Source organism: Ailuropoda melanoleuca, chromosome 5 (assembly GCF_002007445.2).
Source record: "Ailuropoda melanoleuca isolate Jingjing chromosome 5, ASM200744v2, whole genome shotgun sequence".
Classification (NCBI taxonomy): domain Eukaryota; kingdom Metazoa; phylum Chordata; class Mammalia; order Carnivora; family Ursidae; genus Ailuropoda; species Ailuropoda melanoleuca.
In genome coordinates this window covers 114,523,620-114,544,836 of record NC_048222.1, presented here as the reverse complement: position 1 = coordinate 114,544,836, position 21,217 = coordinate 114,523,620, and the positions used below count along the sequence as shown (strand labels likewise).

Here is a 21,217-nt window from a genome sequence, read left to right as displayed (position 1 = left end):
GTGTGTTCTTGTGTGTGTGTGTTACAGTCTTTTAAAAATGTAAAAACCATTATTGGCTCGAGAGCGTTCAAAAGCAGGTTGGACAGGATTTGGCTGCCGGCAGCCAGCCTCAGTTTGCTAACCTCTGTCCTAGTAATTAAAAAAGCAACCCCTCTCCCCAAATCAGAAACTCCCAACCCAGCAAACAAATACAAGAAAACCTCCAGTAAAGCAAAGAATTTGAAATAATGGTGTCAATACTGAAAATATTTGGCTACCAAACCCTTTTGCAAACCACGTTTTCTAATTCATTGCTTTCAACTGTACTGAAGGAGAACCTAATTAAATTTTTAGCTGGTGGATCATAAAGAATAACTTTAGATGTTAGAGCACTATATGATTGTTGGTCTAAATAACCTGGATGTCATTTAGAGAATGAAGTAAAATTGAAGTCACAAAATTCATTCCATTTTCGCCTACTTATTCATATCAACAATATTCTTTGATGTGTGTGTCTTTATTTTTTAATTTTTATTTGGAGCCCAACCTGGGCCTTAAACTCATAACCCTGAGATTGAGACCTGAGCTGAAATCAAGAATGGGACAGTTAACCGACTGAGACACCCAGATGCCCAAATGCATGTCTCTTTAAAAAATGGGGGAAAAAAAAGAAAGGAAATTGGGGTGCCTGGGTGGCTCAGTTGGTTAAGCACCCGACTCATGACTTCAGCTCAGATTGCTATCTCAGGGTTGTGAGATTGAGCCCGTTGTTGGGCTCTGCGCTGGGCATGGAACCCACTTGGGATTCTCTCTCTCCCTCTCCTTTTGCCCCATGCCACCCCTTCCCGAAGAAAAAAAAAGAAATAGAATCCACGTAGAAGCTTGTATCATTCAACCAATAAGGAATATTAATGAAAAAATACAAGAACTAATTGAAAAAAAAGATCAGTCCCATCTAATTAAGACATACATTTCCAATACAATTTTGCATTTCATCTTTAATAAATACATATACGTTGTTTTATTCAATTGTATACTCCTAATAATTGTGATTATAACTCAATCTAAACTAAACATTTCAAACACTCAGAGCCTAATAGTTACAGGAAATTGAAATGAATTTCAATTCCAGTTTCTACACACATTTATGGCAGACATGTATGAAAGAATGATCAATAAAGTAATTTCAAGAATAAATATATTGCATTAGCACAAAACTCAATGGAGGAAATAGAATGGAATGAAAGCTCAAGGAGAAAAAGGAACAGTATAATATTTCCAATTGTCAAAGAGCTTATTCTTGTAATTTTTAAAGTGGACGGTCGTGGCTCCCAAATTGCTGTGGTATTTAGATCCCGCTGGCTGCACTTAAAAGAGTGATACGACAGTTTATTTTGAAATGTCAATATTTTCAGTACCCAGTTCAGCAGTTGTCAAAGTGTGGTTCCTGAGCCCACAGCATCTGGATCCCCTGGGAACTAGACAGATTCTCAGGCCTGGCCCCAGAGCCACAGAATCGGGGACTCTGAGAGCATGTTCTCACCTGCGCTCCAGGCGACCTGATGGACACCTGCGTCCGAGATCCGCGACATCCGAAGTGACCGTCTTTGCAGTTACTTACACTTATAACGAATATCTTTTCAAGTCAATTTAAAATATGTGAGGGGACAAAGGGTCTTACAAAAAATGTTTGAGGTCCTCAGACAAAAATGTTTGAGAATCACCACCTAGACCCTGCACCTCTTTCTATCTTTAAACTAATGAAGAGTTTTCTCCTGAGGAGGGGGTGGCTGACTGGGACAAGCATTGCGGATGCAGGTGGAAACGGGGAAGGATTGGGACATGCGCGGGAAGAAGAGCACGGCGGATGGGGCCCCTGGATGGCTCAGTTGGTTAAGCGTCTGCCTTCGGCTCAGGTCATGATCCCAGGGTCCTGGGATTGAGCCCTGTGTCAGGCTCCCTGCTCTCTCTCTCCTTCTGCCTCTCCCCACCACTTGTTCTCTCTTTCTTGCAAATAAACAAAAAAAAAAAAAAGAAATCTTAAAAAAAAAAAAGAGCATGGCGGGCGGAGAGGACAGTATGAAAAAGGCTCAGAGGTGGGGCAGCCCAGGTGTGAGCGAAGGGAGAGCCGGGCTGGAGCCGGCAGTGTGGGCAGAGAGCGGTTGGAGGTAAATCCGGAAAGACGTGATTGTGGTGATGCCAGGACTTTATTCTGAGCAGGAGAAGATGTGGTCAGAGGTACGCTTTGTTGGAGTGAGTCTGTCATAGATCAGGTGGGAGGTGGTGGGACTAGATGTAGGGCTGTGTCCTGGAGTCCTCACCCCAGGGGTTACCGTCCTCTCTTAGCTGGAGTGGTCCCTGCCCACCATCACTGTAAAATGCGGGTGAAACCCATCAGGGGTATGCTAGGAAATACATGTGGTCTCTGTCCTGGTTCCTGACACAGAGTTCCTTAAACCCTTGGAATTCCCTGAGTGATGGAAGGGTCTGTTGGTATTCATAAGGAGCCCCTTAGAGCACTCCTGAGTTTATGCTAATGAGGCAACTTAAAGTGGGGCCTCTAGATAGCTCAAGATGCATCTGGTCCCCAGAAAGACCAAGAAAAACTCTGAGCAAGGAGATTCGATGAGCTTCTGGGTTGATGAAAGCATCCACGCGCTGGGAAGGTGGTACACCCCCAATCCATGGGGACAAACGCCCCTGTGCAGGAAACCCTCTGGACCTTGCCGTATGCCCCTCTTCATCCTGCTCATCTGTGTCCCTTATAATATCCTTTATAATAAACTGACAAGGCAAACAAATGTTTCTCTGAGTTCGGTGAACTGTGCTAACAAATTAACCGAACCCGAGAAGGGCTTGTGGGGACCTCCGACTTCTAGCCAGATGCTCAGAACACAAATTGGACTTGCGATTGGTGTCTGAAATGGGCACTGTGGGATTTTAGCCCTTAACCCGCGTGATCTGAGCCTATAGGTCGTGTCATAACTGAGTGAGATTTGTAGGACACCGAGTCAGGATCCACCGAGAAAGGGAGAATTGCTTGATGGTGTTGGAAAACATTCCACGCTACCCAACCCAGGGAGACCGGCAAACCCTAGGGACAGAGAGAGTCATGTCGCCGCTCTGAGGCAGCTAAGGTCCATCTGTCGCTTTGGGTGCTAGCCTGGTGCCACGCTTGAAATTCTTGCCATTCCCTAAGCAGAGATCATACCCACCTCCTGAGATCAATGAGATGTCTGCAAAATGCCAGGAGTTGTTCAGGCAGAAGGAATTCACAAACTCCTGGAGCACATTATCATTATCTTTGTTTCTATTTAACCAAGGACTCGCCAGGGAGACAGGCATGACATCATCAGAGCAATCTCTCATTGGCTGCCCATTCCCCAAGGGGAGGGTTCTCTTTCCAGTTGCTTAGTTCTCCTAAGTATTATTTGCAGCACAGAGGCCTGTCCTGTCACTTTCTTTTCCAGATTCAATGCCTCTGATATTGTTAGGTTACGGCAAGAGAGGGAGGTAATACCATGATGGTGCACCTTGGAGGAAGACGCTCTGAGCCCCCCGCTGTCCCCGTTAAGGTTGCTGCAGACTTTGCATCACTACATTAATTCATCATGCAATATGCATGAGGGACGGGGATAATGAAACGGTGACACTAAAGCCTCTATTTCGTGTCCTATAAAATGGAATGCAAATGAATTGGTTCTGCTGGTGCATTTCATTGCAAAGCTTCGATTTACAGTTCCTGCAAGGATTGCTGTCCGCGTGCTTGGGACGTTCACATGCCATCTCAGCTTGCATTATCTGTCTCATCTCTTGAAAGTTAATAATTTACCAGCTTTTTTTTTTTAGAATTCTCACACACTTACGTTGATGAAAAGGAGGAAATCGTCACATTTTTTTTTTCTCCAGACTTGAATTTGATGTTTCTTTTGGATGAGAAGAAGAGTTAAAATGAATACCTCAATTTGGGAGGGGGCGGTTATAAAGCAACATAATTCTAAAGTGAAATTTCACTTAACCCAAAAAGCGGTTCCAATCATTGGATGATGAAAAAAAAAATGTCAAGAATCAGATTTCAAAGGGATGTTATTTGAAAATAGCCCCTGGGCAGGCACTGTTATAAAACTTTCAATGATCACTTTATTTTTCATTTCTGAGCTCATCTTTAGAGAAATTACTTGGTGGTGAACAAAACCAGAGTGATGGCCTGGCAGACGAAACTCCTTGGTTTCTGAAATAAAGGTAGCATCCTCTGGTGATTTAGAATCTTTCGTAGGAACTCGCTGCTTCTTCTCAGTAGCCTGGCCCAATCCCCCTGAGCATTCCCTGGAGGCTGGTGGAGGCTGGTGGAGGCTGGTGGAGGCTGGTGGCGGGTCACCTGACCACGCCTGCCAGCTTTGTTGGGACCTTGCAGGTGTGGGGTTGAGGAACTCCTGGGAGGTGCCATTACTTTACTGAAGACAGGGTCCCGGAATCAAGGGAAACCGGCCCTGGGACTCCTGGCAGGAGCCTTCCTACGGACCACTGTCCCATACCTCCACTCCCAGCAGCTTCGTGGGGCCAGCCTTCTCAGCAGCACAGCACTCGGGAGGATGACCCAGCGTGTGTTTTCTTTCTCGAAAGTACACTAGTCTTTCTGGGCACACAGACCAAATTTACAGCAATGATGTCCAAAGGAACCCATCAATAAAATTGTGTTTTGTGAAGGGCTTTTATGTTTTCAGAGAGGGTTTGGGGTGATGTTTTTACATCCGAACGTTAAAAGCTAATACGGCATTGTGGTTCAAAGTTGAAGCTTTGCAACTACAGTGGGTTGGGCTCCTGGATTCAGCACTTACTAGCTGTGTGGCCTTGTTAATAACTTTCTGAGCCTCAATTTGCTTTTCTGTAAAGTTGGGATACTAAATCCATGTTATAAGCTTGGTGTATGGATTAAATAGGAATATGTATATATACAGATATATATATGTGTATATATTATACCAAATAAGAATATATGTATTCTTAAATATATAAATATATATTCTTATATAAATAGCACAGTGGCTAACACATAGTAAACACTCAAAGAAATCAAGAATCTTCTTATTAACACTAAGACTATGAATTTGATCCATTGTTGAAAAGTTCCAAATTGCTGAATCCTTTTCTTTCTACGAGATAATCCAACAGTATGATTCGGAGAGGACTGCGGTGGAGAAAAAATATGTTGTGGTCTCCACTTCAGGAGTCCCTCCCTTTATTGGGTGCTGGGAGGCTGCGTCAAGGCTGAAATAGTTCCATGGGTCTCCAGCAACTCCCAGGGCAAGCCGAGGGTTTTCTGTCAGGTAGACGGGTATGGAGGCCTCCAGAGGAGCCGTGGCGTGGATCTCTCTTCCAAAGGGTTCTAACCACCGCTCTTATTTTCCCTATGGTGTCTGTCTTTTGCTGGAATTGGAAACAGTCCATTGGGCTATCATTTTAGAAGATAGAACATTTCCAATCTTAAAAAGAAAGCTTTTTAGAGAAGCGTCTCAGTTGGAGACAGAGTGGGGATTCAGAAGGCTCTGGAAAGTGAAATTAGGTGACCGCCATAGTTCTCCTCCCTTATCTGCAGAGGAAACATTCCAGGGTCACCGGTAGATGCCTGAAGCATGCTGCTATTGAACCCTGTACATGCTATGTTTTTTCCTATGCATATGAGGGGGTTTGGGACAAGCCCCCCTAGAATGTGCCACTTCAGCATGTGGATTATTTTGAAATGAAGGCACTTGAGACCCTGTGGGCTCAAGAGAAACTTTTGTCCCTCCCTTAACCACACAGAAAAATCTAAATTGGGGGTCTTTCCCAGAATCAGGGTTACTACTGGAGGTATATTTTACCTGAGTGACCCATCTGCATGGCAGAGCAAACATCTAATTACCACACATCTGCTCTTCTTAGCACCCTGTGAAGTGCATTCCTTTCCTCTGAAGCCCCAGACCCCCACTCCCTTCTCACTTCAGAACGACATGAATACCTCATTTTGCCTGACTGTCTTTAGAATTCCCATGTCTCTGTGTGTTCCCTGTACATATCAAATTTGATTTTCTCCTGTCCATCTGTTTCATGGTAATTTGATTCTTAGTCAAGCTAGAAGGACGTTTGAGGGACTAGGATTTCTTTCTTTCTTTCTTTCTTTCTTTCTTTCTTTCTTTCTTTCTTCTTTCTTTCTTTCTTTCTTTCTTTCTTTCTTTCTTCTTTCTAGATTTTATTTATTTATTTGAGAGAGAGAGAGTGAGAGAGAGAGAGAGAGCACAAGGGTGGGGGGTGAACAGAGGGAGAGGGAGAAACAGGCTCCCCGCCGAGCAGGGAGACTGCCATGGGGCTCGATCCCAGGACCCCAGGATCATGACCAGAGCCGAAGGCAGGCACTTAGCTGACTGAGCCCCCCAGGCGCCCCAAGGGGATAAGATTTCTTGCTCCTGACACATACATGCCCATGACGAAGCTTAGTTTATAAATTAGGCACAGGAAGAAATTAGCAACAATGATAAAATGGAGCAATTGTAACATTATGTGAATGTGGTTTCTCTCCCAGAATATCTTACTGTACTCTACTCACCCTTCTTTGTGTGGTGATGTGAGATGACAGTGCCTGCATGAGGGGGTGAAGTGAGGCGGGTGACGGAGGCCACGACTGACCCTCTGATAAGACCTCAGAAGGAGAATCACGTGCTTCTGGACTGCCCCGTGGGGGACTGAAACCGTGGATAAGGAATACCACTGTACTGACGTCCCCAGGGGTGAGGAGCCCCCTGGGGGGGATGGGAGCGCGCTGCCAGTGAGACCCACTCCACTCAAAGGGCTGTTTGCAGAGCCGCCTCCCACACGGGCAGCACGGACTTCAGGCCCAGGGTAGAAGAGGGCTTTGTGCCTGCCTTGAAAGGCCTTGTGACTAAGGCTCGTGGCGCTGTGAGGCTCAAGAGCCCTTGTGTTGTCAACCCTCTGAGTATAAGCAGGGAATGTTCTTTTTATTATTATTATTATTAAAGATTTATTTATTTATTTGAGGGAGAAGGAGGGAGAGAGAGCAGACTCCCTGCTGAATGCAGAGCCTGATGCAGGGCTCGATCTCACAACCCTGAGATCATGACCTGAGCCGAAATCAAGAGTCGGAGGCTCAACTGACTGAGCCACCCAGGCGCCCCTGGGGATGTTCTTACTTCACCAGAGACACGAGGCTTTTCTGCCACTTGGAGTTTCCGAGCCGGCCCAGCCCCACATCACCCGGGTGCAGCGGGGACTCTGGGCGAGCAGAGTAGCCATCTGCTTGGAGGAGCTTCTCTGGGGTCAGGGTTGAGGTCCCCTCTCAGCCCAGCTTGCAACTTGAAGGACACTATAAATACATACCCTGGGATCCCCAAATACACTCAGGGAGGGGAATCTTGATGTCAAACTGGGGGAGGCTACGAGTCATGGAGATTCAGGTATTAATATACATGAAATCCCAGTTGTGGTCACGGGCTAGTGAAACCTGAGGTATTTTGGCCACAGATACACAAAAACAGTTTCCACAAGATGTATTCTTTAGGACATAGCGCTCAATTCTCTAATTTAGCCATTGAAGATCATTCACTAAAAAACTAAAAACTGCTCAAGATTTAAGCTGCCTCTTTCAGATGCCCATTTGGTGGAAAATCCGGTCAATCACCTCATGCTGCTTTCTCCCCCACTGGCTGGCAGACAACTTGTGTCGGATGTTTAGCTCTGTTGATCGATTTGGCCAGCTGTTTGGCGGCGTGGGACAGCCTTTCCGTGAAGCCCGTGGAATTAAGGGAGTTTCTCAGTAAATGTTGCTTCGCTCCTGAAGTGGCCATGCTCTTCTCTAGCAATAGAACCTCGCAGAGCGGTTCCTCTGAGGGCTTTTCCTCACACAGCCTCCAGGGCTATTAGGGACAACAAGGCCTTTACCTCAGGAACCTAGAAAATTTAAAAGCTTAGGACTCAGTCTTGGGGTCTCTTCTGACCCTGTGTGGGGAGGAGTCCCGTGCCTTTCTTTCAGGGTCAAGGGCTCTAAATGCTGACCCAACAAAAATTTTTTGCTGATGAACACAAAAACAGAACACTTCGAAAACGCGCTTCATGGTAAGACAACTTGACGGTGTTTGAGATGAATTCACGTAGATGCCACTTGGCTTTCCCACATCATAAATGAGGAGTCACTTGAAAATTGCAAAATCTTATATGACAGGAAACCATGGAGGGAATTTCAACTTGTACCTGAGCCAGGGCTGAGAATTGGCAAGGGGGATGCCACAGGCCGAGCAAGGATCTGATCAATCTTTCCTCCTTGGAGTAAGTTCTTCATTTGGCGTCTAGGACCTCACCCTTTCCTGCTTCTCCTTCCATCTCCTTGGGGGCTCCCCTCAGTCCCTCAGTTGGGCCCTCTGGATGCTGGCACGCTTCCTTCTCCCCTCTGCACTCCTCCCTTGGCGGACGTCATGGGTCTCGTGGCTTTCAAGGCTATCCACATCCTGGCGCCTCTGTATTTGTATCTCAATCCGTACATTGCGCTGAGCTCCAGGCTCGTCCCCCCAGCCTGCTCGGCACCTCCCCTGGATGTTAGATGGGCATCTCAAGCCTGACGTGTCTGCCCCTGAGGGCCTGGACTCTTCTCCCAAATGTTCAAGCCATATTCTTCCCCATCTCAGTGGTTGGCGAGTTCATCCTTGCCGTTGCTCAGGCTGAAATAACTTAGAGTCGCTGCAGTGAGTTGAGTGGTGACTTCCAGAAAGATATGTCTGCGTCCTAACCCCCAGTACCCATGAAGGTGACCTTATGTGGGAAGAAGGTCTTTGCAGATGTAATTAAGTTGAGGATCTTGAGATGAGATCACATTGAACATCCGGGTGGGCCCTCAATCCAATGACAAGTGTCCTTATAAGAGACAAAAGAAGAGATGACATCGATGCAGAGGCGAAGGCCATGTGATGGAGGATAGAGGATGGAGGCAGAGACCCGAATTGGGCAGCCACGAGCCAAGGAATGCCTGGCCCCCCAGATGCTGGAAGAGGTGAGGAACAGAATATCCGCTGGAGCTTCTGGAGACAAGGCAGCCCTGCTAACTCCTTTGTTTCAGATTTCTGGCTTCCAGAACTGTGAGAGAAGAAATATCTGTTGTTTTAAGCCTTCAAGTTTGTGGGGCTGTGTTACAGCAGCCACAGGAAACTAACATGGTCATCTTCGACCTTTCTCTCTCTTTCTCTTGAGACTCGTGTCCAGTCTCACAGCAAATCCTCTGAACCATGACAGTGGGTTTTCTTTTTCTGTTTTTCTTTTTCTTTTCTTTTCCCCTACCCTCCCCTTCCTTCTCCTCCCTTCCTCTCTCTTTCTCTCTCCCTCCCTCCCTCCTTCCTTCCTTCCCTCCTTCCTTCCTTCTTTCCTTTTCTTTCTTTCTTCCTTCCTTCCTTTCCTTCCTTCTTTTCTTCCTGCCTTCTTTTCTTCCTTCCTTCCTTCCTTCCTTCCTTCCTTCCTTCCTTCCTTCCTTCCTTCCTTCCTTCCTTTTCTATAACGTAAGTGCCTGCCTTAAGCTTTGATGACTGAGGCATCCATTTCAAAGAGGCATCACTTCAAAGATGGCTATCTCGAAAAACACGAAAAACACACTGTCAGCCACAGGACCAGGTATACAGCCAGGCCACCTTCCCACGTTGAGGCTCCTTGTTTTAGAGGTCTTGGTTGATTTCAGTAACTGACCATTTGGACCACTTGTTTTTGCTCTTCCCACATTTTAAATTCCTGCTCTTGAGTTTTAAATTCATCCATGAAGAATGAGCCTGGTAAAACCCTAGGTCCTCGCCCTCACCCCCAATAAAAGCAGAACCTCAGACCCGTGCCCCCTTCTTTGCCAGTGACCTTGCTGTGTGGTGCCAGGTGTGCTAGGAAATTTCCAGGTCCTATAAGTAACAAACTTTTGTTTTTTCAAAGTTTCCTGATGGTTATTGCTAAAGGATGTCTTACAATCATAACAAGAACCACAAGGGCTTGTCCAACCACAACATTGGTTATTGGTAGACTGAGACCGGCACACAAAACTTCCTATTTTCAAAATACACCCAGAATCTTATGACTTCTTACCACCTCCATTGCTATTTACCTGGCCTGAGCTCTCAGCATATCTTGCCTGGAATATTACAATCCCACCAGTCTCCCTGGCTCTGCCTTTGACCCCCAGCAGTGATCCTTTCAACACACAAGTGAGAACATATCATTCCTCTAACTACCATCTCAGAGTAAGAGCCAAAATCTTACTAAAAAACAGCTGCCATGGCCTTCATGATCTGGGCTGTCCTCTTAAGTCTGTAACCTCATCCTGGACAACTTCTCCCTTACCGCCTCTGATCCAGCCACTATGGCTCCTTTGCTCTTCCTTGTCCATATCAGTCATACTCCTACCTTGGGGCCTTTGCACTCACTTATTCTTTTGCCTGAAATGGTCTTCCTCCAGACACCAGCATAACTAATTCCCTTATCTCATGCAAGTCTTACATATCATCTTCTCAGCGAGGTCTACTCTGACAACCTTATTTAAAATTACGACCCTTATACACGCTCCATCCTCCTTCTCCATAGCTCTCGTTGCTGTCTAAATACCATATATCCTACTTGTTCATTTTATTTACTGTTTTTCTTCACCTGCTGGAAGGTGAGATCCCCATGGAGAGGGAATTTGGGGGAACTCTTTGTTCACTGCAATAACTTCAGCCTCTAGAACAAGGCCGAGTACATAGTCAGTAAATATTTGTTTAATGAATAATTGAAAATCAGAAAGCCTCAATGCAGTGGTCTATGGGAATAAATGCAACAAGATGGCACATCTTGCTATCTTATGTTCCCATTCAACTTCTGGAGACCAAGAAAAGGGAGAGAATTCTATGCCATACAAGACGTATTTATGCATTTATTTATTTTAAATGTTTAATTGTGATAAAATACACAAATTACCATCCTAACCAATTTTTTTTAAAGATTTACTTATTTATTAGAGAGAGAGAGAGAAAAAAAAAGCACGAGCAGGAGGGGCAGAGGGAGAAAGAATCTCAAGCAGACTGTGCTGAGCACAGAGTTGGACATGGGGCTCCATGTGGGGCTCCATCTCACGACCCTGAGATCACAACCTGAGCTAAAACCAAGAGTGGGATGCTTACTGACTGTGCCCCCCAGGCGCGCCCCATCCTAACCATTTTTAGGTGTATAGTCCAGTGGTGTTAAGTACATTCAAATCTTTGTCTAACCATCACCACCAGCCATCCACAGAACTCTTTACATCTTGCATAACTGAAATTCTGTACCCATTAAACAATAACTCCCCATTCTTCCCTCCCAACTCCTGACAACCACCATTCTACTTTCGGTCTTTATGACCTTAACTACTCTATGTACCTCATGTGAGTGGAATCATGTAGTATTTGCTTGTTTGTGATGGGTTTATTTCACTTAGCATTACTTCCTCAAGTTTCATCCATATTGTGGCGTGTGTCAGAATTTTACTCCTTTTTAAGTTGAAAAGCTGTGCTTTCCAGTAGACCTATTATTCCAATTGGCTCCCCTGGAGTGATCCAACCCCCTCCCCATACTCACTTCCTGTCCTGCTTGGGACAAGTCACTGAACTGGACTCCAGGGGGAAGCCATGATGTTGAAAACCACATACCACAGGGTTTCCCACAAGTTCTGTTTTCCAAGATGTCAACCAGCTTTGCTGGGCCCACTGTGGGGACCACAGAGGGAACTGGGCAAGTTTATAGGCTGGAAAAAGCCCTTTCCCTGCCACAGCATCCTTTCTAGAACCCACCCTCTCATCCCCACATGATCTGTTTAAGGGGCTTTGCCCCCATTTTAGTGGGTGCAAGTCAACTCAACATTTCATGAAACATTCTCTGTAAACTTTGAGAATTAACTCAGATGGCAGGCAATCTGTCCAACCAGAATTAAAGGACTCTTATAGTGAACTTCTCTTCCTGGAAGAAATGACCATCTGGCTTAGGCAGAAGGGTTGAAATAGAGCAAAGAGGAGCAACCCTCATTGCTGGCAGTGAGGTGCCATGAGGCTATGCAATAATAATTAGAAAACAATACATGTATATATTTTCTATGTGCCAGATGTCATTATAAGTGCTTTGCAACATTGACTCATTCAGTTCTCTTAACTTTATTGTATGTATGCAGGTAAGAACACTTAATATGTGATCCTTTTAATAGAATTTTCAGTGCACAATACAGTATTGTTATCCATAGGGACAATATCGTACATCTTGCAGAACTGAAATTTTATGTACATTGATTAGTAACTCCCCATTTTCCCCTTACCCCAGCCCTGGGAACCACCATACTATAATCAGCCTCTATGAGTTTGACTTTTTCAGATATCTCATTTAAGTGGAATTATGCAGCAGTTGTCCTTCTGTGACTGACTTATTTCACTTAGCATAGACTCTCAAGGTTCACTTATGTTGTTGCACCTTGTGGGATTTCCCTCTTTTTAAAAGCTGAATAATATTTCATGTATTCTTTTTTTTAAAAACATTTTATTTATTTATGTGACAGAGAGACAGCCAGCGAGAGAGGGCACACAGCAGGGGAGTGGGAGAGGAAGAAGCAGGCTCCCAGCGGAGGAGCCCGATGTGGGACTCGATCCCAGAACGTCGGGATCATGCCCTGAGCCGAAGGCAGATGCTTAACGACTGAGCCACCCAGGCGCCCCGGTATTCCATGTATTCTTTATCCGTTCATCTGTGGATGGGTGTTTAGGTTGTTTCCACATCTTGGCCATTGTGAACAATGGTGTAGTAACACGGAAGTGCTAAAATCTTCGACATCTTGATTTTCATTCTTTTGGATAAATAGCCAGAAGTGGGATTGCTGGGTCATACGAAAATCTATTAAAAAATGTAGAGGCACCTCCATACTGTTTTCCACAGCAGCTGTACCATTTGGCCTTCTCACCAACAGTGCACAAGGGTTCCAACTTCTCTACATCCTTGCCGACACTTGTCTTTCGTTTGTTGGTGATGGCCATCCTAATAGGTGTGAGGTGATTATCTCAGTTGGGTTTGATGTACATTTCCTTGATGATTCGTGATGCTGAACACCACTTATGTACCTGTTGGCTGTCTGTATGTCTTCTTTGGGGAAGTGTGTATTGAAATCTTTCACTCATTTTTAAACCAAGTTATTAGGGACAACTGGGTGGCTCAGTTGGTTGAGCGTCTGACTCTTGGTTTCAGCTCAGGTCATGATCTCAGGTTGTGAGATTGAGCCCCAAGTCAGGCTCCGTGCTCAGCAGCAGAGTCTTCTTGGGGTTCTCTCTCCCTCTCCGTCTGCTCCTCCCTCCCTCTCCCTACCAGCTCTCACCCTCTCTCTCTAAGATAAATTTTAAAAATCTTAAAAAAAAATAAATCAAGTTATTAGTTGTTTTGCTGTTGAGCTATAGTAGTTCATTATGTATTTTGGAAATTAACCTCTTATCAGATATATGGTCGGCAAATATTTCTCCCATTCCATAGGTTGCCTTGTCATTTTGTTTATGGTTTCGCTGGCTGTGCGGAAACTTCTTAGTCTGATATAGTCTCACTTTCTAATTTTGCTTTTGTTGTCTATGCTTTTGGTGTCGTAGCCATGAATCTCTGCCAAGAGCCATGTCATGAAGCTTTCCCCCTGTGTGTTCTTCTAGGAGTTTACAATTTCAGGTCTTATGTTTAAGTTTCATTTTGAGTTGATTTTTGGGTGAGGTTAAAGATACGGGTCCAATTTCGTTCTTCTGCATGTGGATATTTAGTTTTTCCAAAACCAATTGTTGAAAGGGCTATTCTCTCCCCGTGTGTATTCTTGGCACCCTTGTTCAAGATCAGTTGACCCATAGATGCGTGGATTTATTTCGGTGTTAGCTACTCTGTTCTATTAATCTATATATTTGTGTTTTTGCCAGTACCATACTGTTTTATTTGCTGTAGCTTTGCGATATATTTTGAAATCAGGAAGCGTGATACTTCTTGCTTTGTTCTTTTTCAAGATTGTTTTGGCTATATGGGGTTTCTGGGGTTCTTTACCACCATTTTACAAATAAGGACTATGAAGCACAGAGGAGAAAGCAACTTTCCCAAAGGTGTAGAAGTAATAAATGGCAACACCTAGTTTCCAACCCACGGAGTCTGATTTTGAAATTTATACTCAACTATTATACTCTATTGCCTCTCAAGTCTTTAAAACCATCACTTCACCTCTGCCCCATTCATATATATATATGTATATATATATATATATACACATATACATATATATATATCTCAACTTATTTCTTTCTAGAAAGAACAAACTGTAAAATCCCGCCAACTGAAGAAGCATCTTGCAAACAGTTGCATCTTCCAGAAAGCAGTTACATCATGAGGCTTAATTCTGGCCCTTTGTAAGAACCAAATTCAGAATGTCAGTGTCTCCTGGGTGGCTCGGTCGGGTAAGGGACTACCTTCAGCTCAGGTCATGATCTCAGGGTCTTGGGATGGAGTCCTTCATGGGGCTCCCTGCTCAGCGGGGAGTCTGCTTCTCCCTCTCCCTCTGGCCCTCCTCATCCCCACCAGTGCTCTCTTTCTCTCTCTCTCAAATAAATAAATAAATAAATAAATAAATAGATAAAATTAAAAAAAAAAAGAAGTCAATGTCTCGTGATCTATACAGACGTATAGTGTGCTTTGAACAGATAGGAGAGTGAAACTATGAATACAGAAAACAAAGTCAGTGGGGGGTTGTTCATATTACAAACGGATTCTTTAATTTAGAAAAGAAACCAATATTGAGTGTCTATAAACAACAGCTTCCTAGTGCGAATGAGGGCTCAGAGAAGCCTCACACTAAGGTGTTTTTAGGTCAATGTGATCTTTTGAAGATCAATCAGAAATGAGGGCGAATTATCGCTAAAATGATTATGTAATTGGTGAGAAAAGAGAATTGACTTGCTCCCTCCTCTCCAATCATCGTAAGCTACACTTTGGAAGGCACTTCTTTGACATGAAGCTGAGTATCCTTGGTCGCGCCGTGGCCGCGTGCTCCAGTCTGGCGCTGCAGCTCGCACAGAATGAAAACTGGAAGACACGGTCGCTGTCAGCATTTTCATAAGCTCCGGCGACAAAGCAAGTCTGTTTACAGACAGGCGGCCAGACCCATAACTTCTTATTTACAAACAGCGCACACCCCAATCATTTTTGTGTGTGTGGTATGTTAAAGAATAACAACTTCTTCTCTCTGGCAACGAAGGTTCAAGGGCTTTGGAGAGCACTGTGTTTTCGTGATTGTAAGCAGTTGCTTACAGAGCGTTGGCTTTCCAAATGCTAATTAAACGTGACCATAAAAACCACGGCTATTTGAGGAGAAAATGCTGTGGCAAACATGACCTGAAATTTCGTATTTCACAAGAAAATCTTAGTATTCAAAACACTCAAAAGGACATCTGCAAAGGCTTTGGAGGTTATATGCTTTTTGTAACTTTTTTTTGATTTTATGGCTAAACACACAATTCCAGTAGATTTCTTTTAATTGTAAAGATGAAATTCAATTTCTCTGCAATGAGAAAATCCCGTACCCCAGCAGGTAACCAGATGCGTGTCAATCTGGACAGATTTAGAACAAGAAATGATTCGTTTCTGGCACCAGAGGGCGCCAAAGCTCAAGTTGCTAGAAAGACTGCAGCCCCAGGATCCCAGCGTCAGTGGTGAGAAAGTCCCTGAAAGGTCATTCCTGTGGCCTACGGATGAGAATGTCCCTAACTATTTCAAAGGACTGAGAACGTCTCCTATAAGGAATAAGTTCTCTAGCTCGGTTTTTTGGCTCAGTCTACTGTTTAACACTTTCCCGGCCAAGAAATTCGCAATACCGTTTGTTCACCCAGCGCATAGATATTTTTTGAGCACCTGTCATGCACGAGGCCCTGGGGACTCAGAGGCAGGGAAGAAAGGCGAAGTCCCTGCCCTCGTGAACCTGCAGTCTACAGGGGAAGCCTGGCTTCAAACAACCCCCCACAACAGAGTGTGACCTGGGTTATGAGAAGGGCAGGCAGGGGCCATGGGAGCAGAGAACAGGGCCTAACCTCACCCGTGAAGTCACGGTCTGTGGCTTCTGTCACCAATGATCACAACTGGGTGGCTTAGAACAACACAATGTTATTCTCTCACGGTTCTGGAAGCCAGAAGTTGAAACAAGGTGTTGGCCGGGCCACTCTCCCTGCCAAAGGCCTCGGGAAGCATCTGTGCCTTGTCTCTCCCTTGTCTGGTGACCCCAGGCATTCCTCTGTCTGTGCTGCATTACCCAGTCTCTGCGTCTGTGGTCATGTTACCACCTCCTCTCTGTGCGTCTCCTCCCTTGTGGGTCCGCATTATAAATATACATTTGATCGCATTTGGGACATGTTACGGATTGAACGGTGTATCTCCTGCCCTCCCTTTGCCCAAATCCACATGGAAACTCTAACCTCTAACGTGACCTTGTTTAGAGATAGAGTCTTTAAGATCATTACGGTTAAATGACTTTATAAGGGTGGGGCGTTAATTCAATAGAACTGGTGTTTTTAAAAGAAGATGGAAAGATACCAGTGTCTCTCTCTCTCTCTGCAAGGAAAGACCTTGTAAGGACATAGCAAGAAAGTAAGAAAGGCCATCTACAAGCCGGGCAAAGAGGGCCCTTTAGAAACTGACCTGCCAGCACCTTGACCTTTGGACTTAACAGCATCCAGAACTATGAGAAAATAAATTTCTGTTATTTTAGCCATCTGGTCTGTGGGCTTCTGTTATGGCAGTCCAAGCAGACGAATACAAGGCCCACCTGGGTAATCCAACATAATCTCTCCAGATTCTTAGCTTAATGACATTGTGCGCCATTCAAAGTACTATTTGCAGGCCCTGGTTATTAGGACAATGGCCAGACTTTATTGACAGTGAATGACCTTGAGAGTGACTGAGCTCATCCAGGAAGAATTTGGAGAGTGAAAAGAGAAAAGAGCTTAGGGCAAAGCCCTAGGATAAAATATAAGACAAAATGCATCCTTGGAGGGTGGAGAGGATCTAGAAAGAAGACTGTAAGGGAGATTGGAAAGCAGAGGAGAGACAGAGAGTATTTGAGACCAAGAGAGCGCTGGCATCACAGAGGGTGAGAGATCAGGGCTGAGTGTGCAGTGGCCCGATGTTGCCTGGAGGTCAAGAAAGAAACCAAGGAAAGAAGGTTTGACTGTAGAGAGCTTTAACTTGGTCAGTGCGTGGCCCCAGTGAAAGCCGTTCTGGTGTCCTTGGAGCCAGAGCTCGAGTGGGATGGGGTGAGGGGGTAGATGGAGAAAATAGGTCTTTTGTGGAGAGACAGGAGACAGGTTAGAAGTGGGGACTGATGGAGATTTTTATCTTATTTTTTAAGATGAGAGAAAATGAGCATGGTTAAACACTAATGGGAAGAGTATGCAGAAAGGGAGAGACTGAAGATAAAAAGAGGAACTAATCCATTCCTGACAAGTGGTTGAGGAGGGGTCCAGAGCTCAGGAGGATAGGATGGATGAAGGTGACCTTGAGCATTGTAACCAGAGGGGAGGGGGAAGGTGGAAGAAGGCAGGGGGTGAAGAGTTGGTGGGAAATGTTACAGATGTTCTTTTCTGGCAAGATCTATTTCCGCCTCTGTGGCCAGGGTGGGGGGATCTGCTGGGGGGTGCAGGTGGGTGTTTGAAGCAGTCACCCTGGAAATCAGGAGAGAGTTGACTCAAGAAACAAGGTGGGCTGTCGATGTCAGAGTGTTATCTGGGAAGTAATTGGGTACGCTAGTTGGAAGGGTCACAAGTTACCGTTTCAGAGGGCGAGTGGCCTGGTGGGACAAGGTCAAGGTGTGTCCATGAAATGAGGAGCTCTGGTCAGCAACGTGCATCTTAAGGTCACCTAAGATGCTGACAGCTCTTGGGGTAGAGAGAAAGAGCTCACAGCAGGTGCCAAGATCTTCACTGGAAGACAGAAGCCTGTGAGGCTTACAGGCGAAGAAATGGAAGAGTCTTGTTGCAGGAGGCTGGGCTGGGGCAGGTGCTCCGCTGGCTGACGAAGGTCCGCAACCTGGTCTGAGGGTGGGCTGTGTTTTTTCAAACCGTGATAAAAGCTCATTAAAATGTCTTAGCTAAAAAATCGCCAAAAATTATCTACCAACTTATCCAGTAAGCTGTGCAATAAATGAATGCAGCAGGAAAAAAACAATCCACAGAACAGCCAATGGTTGTTTTCATAAAGACATTCCTTTCATAAGTGTCAATGACTCCCATCCAAAGCCAAACAGTTCTTTACATTATAAACTGTTTTGTATTACCAGTTTCTTTTATTCTAAGTGTGTTTAATCCAAAGTTGTTGGCTAAATCTCTACTTTAAATGTCACAGTTAAGCCTCATTATTCATTTCTGTCTCAGTGGAGACGGAACAGAGCTGACCACCGTACTCATCATCAGACCTTTAATATCCTTATTGGAGACAGCTATTAATTTCACACACCGTGCCATTTTCCCCCCCAGCCAAATCCTGCTTCTGTTATCTCTTTCACAGTGTATACCCCTTAATAAGTTTATATGTAACCTAAAAATCCCCCTTTTCAAAAGCAAGAGCTTTGATAGAACCATGTATTTATTAAGCACGGGCAAACTCGGGTCAGTACTCGAGCACTGGAGATACCACGTTTAAGAAAATTTCTACCGTAACAAGGAATTTGCATTCTTTTGCAGATACACTTTTCGCTGTCCCAGGGGCAAGCCAGGGTTTCTCTTGATCTGATCTTCAGCGGAAGAAAATTAGTCCAGGATGAGTTTATTTTTCCAAACCTCTCTGGTGCCTAACACAGTACAGCTGTCCCAGCGAGCCCATACTGTCAAGAGGGAATTTACAGTGTGCCAGGCTCTGGGCTAAATACCTTCTATACACCCAATTTAAACATCACAAAACCCCCATAAGGTAGGTATTTTTATTATCCTCATTTTATGGACAATGACACAAGCCCAGAACTTGAGTACATGCCCGATGGGTACAAGCAAATGAAAAGCAGAACTTGAATTCAAAGTTAGATCAGTCCAAATGCAGAATCCATGCTATGACTGAACTGTTTCCTACTGTGGTAAGAACGCAGGGCTAGTGTGCGCTTGTGTGTATGAGAGTGAGAAAGAGAGAGATTTTCGGTGAGGATTTGGGAAGGCAGGGACAGGCACAGAGAGAATAAAGAGTGCTGTGAAAGGTTTGGGAACAAGCGAGACAAAGACTGACTAGAACTAAGGGGATGAAAGTAAAGAAGCACAGATGCATATTTAATGGCAAAACTACGAGATGAGGTGTGGGAAACCTTTTTCCCTTCGAGAATATGCTTTTTCACTGTTTTACTCCATGGAAATCCCAAGGGATTTGGGATTTGGGATGTGGGACTGCCTAGAATAAACTTGTTAAACAGTATTCTCATTTTGTTTGTAATCATCTCTTTTTCATGAGTAAAAGGACTATAATTCGAAGCCCTGCCTTTTTCTCGCCCGCTGTTAAGCCCGTCAGATGTTCATTTTACTTTGGTCGACTCTTAGATGTGCCATCCTATCCCGGTGGCAGGTCCTACCAGAATTTTCCTGCTACAGGGTTGCTATTAGCCTTTGAGTTTAAATCTGGACTCAATTATATTCCATTGATCTATATGTCTTTCCTTATGCCAGAACCACAGTCTTGATTATTTTTTGTTCTATAATAGGTTTTTAATTCGACAAGTATGGGTCCTCTAACTTCATTTTATTTTTCAAGATGACTTTGGCTATTCTGGGTCCCTTGCATTTCCATCTGAATTTTGGAATCAGCTTGTCCATTCGACTCAGAAGAAAAAAAAAAAAAGCAAACTGAGATTCTGACAGGGATCGCATTGAGTCTGCAGATAATTTGGGGAGTGTTGCCATCCTGACAGTATCATCTTCCAATCCATGAACTCAGGACGTTTTTCCACTTACTTTGGTCTTCTTTAATTTTTTCAGTGATGCCTTATAGTTTGCGGTGTACACATCTTGCATTTCTTTTGCTAAATTTGTTTCTCAATATTTTATTTTTTTGGTGTGATTGTAAACAGAATTTTGTTTTCTTAATTTCACTTTTGGGTTGTTCATTGTTAGTATACAGAAATCCAGTTGATTTTTGTATATTGATATTGTTTCTTGCAACTTTGCCACTCACTTATTAGCTCTAACAGTTTTTTCAGGTGGATTATTTAGGATTTACTGTATACAAGGTTCTGTCATCTGCAAACAGAGAGAGTTCTATTTCTTCTTTTCCAACTTTTATTTTACTTTCTTGCCTAGTTGTTCTGGCTAGAACCTACGGTACAATGTTGAGTAGAAGTGGCAAGAACATTCTTGTCTTATTCCTGATCTTGGAGGGAAAGCATGTAGTTTTTTACCACTAAGGATGATGTTAGCTGCGGGTTTTTCATAGATGCCTTTTATTAGGCTGAGGGAGCTCCCTTCTATTTCTAGTTTGTTGAGGATTTTTACCATGAAAAGAAGCAGGTGTTGAATACACCAATCAATCAATCCTTAGATATTTATTTATTGGGCTTAGTATACATCAATAAGCAAAACAGATAAACACTCTGTTCTTTTAGAGATTTACCTTACAGTGGGGGATGGAGTAGGGGCCAGGAAAATAAAACAACCAATGATTAACACTCTAAACATATTAAATAAGCCAATCATAAAGTATGTTGGAAGGTGTTAAGTATAATACAAAAAAGGTAATAGAGCAAGGGTGATGCGGACAGGGAGTGGGTGTATGTGGGTAGGATTCATTGAGAGGGTGGTGTTTGAACACATATTGAAGGTGGAAAAGGAGTTCTTTGGAATCTTCTCCAATTCCCCTTTTTCTATACTTGTAAATATTTCTCAATGAAATTTAAGCCGGTCTAGTATTTGCCACCTCCGATCTATAGGGTGATATTGAATTCATAGCACCCTCGGTAGCCTCCTTCGAGTGTTCACTAAGCAGAGGACTCAAACGGAGATATCAAGTTCCTGGAAACTGTAACCAATATTATACACTTGGTCTCAACTATTTGAACATTAGATGAAAACAGGTATTCCTCCCCCCATATCTGATCTACATTCATGTGTTGACTCAATCCAAAGGGCATCTATGAAACTCACGGGCAAGATAAACATAAGTGACTGGCCTAGAGACTCAGAGGAGAAGCTAATGAAAAATAAAGCCA

General features: G+C 44.1%; 1 long non-coding RNA gene across 1 annotated transcript in view; it reads left to right on the top strand.

Moving 5' to 3' along the window:
- The window catches only part of LOC117802426, a 59,589-nt gene that overhangs the window by 23,706 nt on the left and 14,666 nt on the right, over positions 1–21,217 (top strand). The window contains exon 2 of the long non-coding RNA XR_004625832.1: positions 18,720–18,945. This is a non-coding gene — a long non-coding RNA (uncharacterized LOC117802426). The remainder of the gene's footprint in view (positions 1–18,719; positions 18,946–21,217) is intronic.